Below are 1,795 nucleotides of genomic sequence, written 5' to 3'. Positions count from 1 at the left end.
TTTTTTTTCAAGCACAACTGATACACTTTTGATACATAACAAAAAGAAACAAAAATTACATGACACTTTGCAAGAGGTAGCCCTTTTTGATGCACCCAGTTAAATTCGATGGTTGTCTTTCTTAATGTAACCTCCACCTTCTATACCAACCAACCAAAGAACAAGCTAGTCCAGTTTCGTTCAGTATTCTAAAGTGATTGGCAATCGTAACTTCCTATCAAACACCTTGAAGATCGAGGCCATACATGTATTGGTAGATCGTGCGCGTGCAAATTTCTTATCACTATGTGAATTGTGCTAGAATCAGGGTGCCTAAATATCTAGACTAAGACTCCTAATAAAAATACATATTTGCACAAGAGTCAACATTTCAAGGTAAATGAGCTCCATTTTTTATGATTTTTCATTTTTTAATTTTTTTGGAATTTTTCAATTTTTTCAAAAAGAAGAAGGAGTTTGTTTTCAATTATAGCATATTATCGTGGCATCTACTCTATACCCCCAAACCTAAACTAAACATTGTCCTCAATGTTTCAAAATATGGAAAGAATTAAAATGCAACATATGGAAAGGGACATGCTGAGTAGAGTAAAAGGAGAGAGAATACCCGATTGTACGGCGAAAGCTCGATTAAAACTCCGTTATTTCAAGGCAAAAATCCATCATATTAGTAGTCACAATGGATGAGCACAAAATATATACAAAAGGAAATTTAACTAACACATTATCTACAAGAAAATTTGGTTTTTAATGGGATTGGACTTTTTTGGAAAATTTTGGTTTTGTTGGGATACATTTGGTTTTGATGGGAAAACGAAAATTTTTGGTTTTTAGGGAAACATTTGGAAAACTGTTTGGTTATTTAGGGAAAGAGTGGACCAGTTTAGTCCACATAGACTGGGTCCTCCAGGTCGGTTGTTTCAATGTCGGGTGGAAATGGCTCAAGGAATGGCTTTAATCGCTGCCCGTTGACTTTGAAAACGTTCTTGTTGGAGACATCCTCCAGCTCTACAGCTCCATGAGGAAAAACTGTGCGTACTAGGTACGGACCCTTCCATCTGGAACGCAGTTTTCCTGGAAAAAGATGTAATCGGGAGTCATACAGCAAGACTTTCTGACCAGGAGTGAAGGATTTGCGCAGAATACGCTTGTCATGAAATATCTTCATTTTTTGCTTGTACAGCTTGGCACTGTCATAAGCCTCATTTCTCAATTCTTCCAACTCGTTGAGTTGAAGTTTCCTTTGAATTCCAGCTTCGTCCAGAGAAAAGTTCAGCTCTTTGATTGCCCAGTAGGCACGATGTTCTAATTCCACAGGTAGATGGCACGGCTTTCCATACACTAGACGATAGGGGGACATGCCAATTGGTGTCTTATAAGCTGTTCTATAGGCCCATAAAGCATCATTCAATCTCAATGACCAATCTTTCCTGGACGGGTTGACCGTCTTCTCCAGAATGTGCTTAATTTCCCTATTAGACACTTCCACTTGTCCACTAGTCTGAGGGTGGTACGGAGTAGCAACCTTGTGAGTTATGCCATACTTGCGTACTAAAGACTCAAAGTACTTGTTACGAAAATGTGAACCGCCGTCACTGATGATAGCTCTAGGGGTACCAAAACGTGAAAATATGTTCTCCTTTAGAAATGAAAGTACCACCTTGTGGTCATTTGTTCTGGTTGCTATGGCTTCTACCCACTTAGAAACGTAATCAACTGCGACTAGGATGTACAACTTGCTGTCAGACATGGGAAATGGACCCATGAAGTCTATCCCCCAAACATCAAAAATCTC

Source organism: Papaver somniferum, chromosome 9, assembly GCF_003573695.1.
Source record: "Papaver somniferum cultivar HN1 chromosome 9, ASM357369v1, whole genome shotgun sequence".
In the NCBI taxonomy this organism is placed as follows: domain Eukaryota; kingdom Viridiplantae; phylum Streptophyta; class Magnoliopsida; order Ranunculales; family Papaveraceae; genus Papaver; species Papaver somniferum.
Note: the sequence above shows the minus strand (reverse complement) of the source record.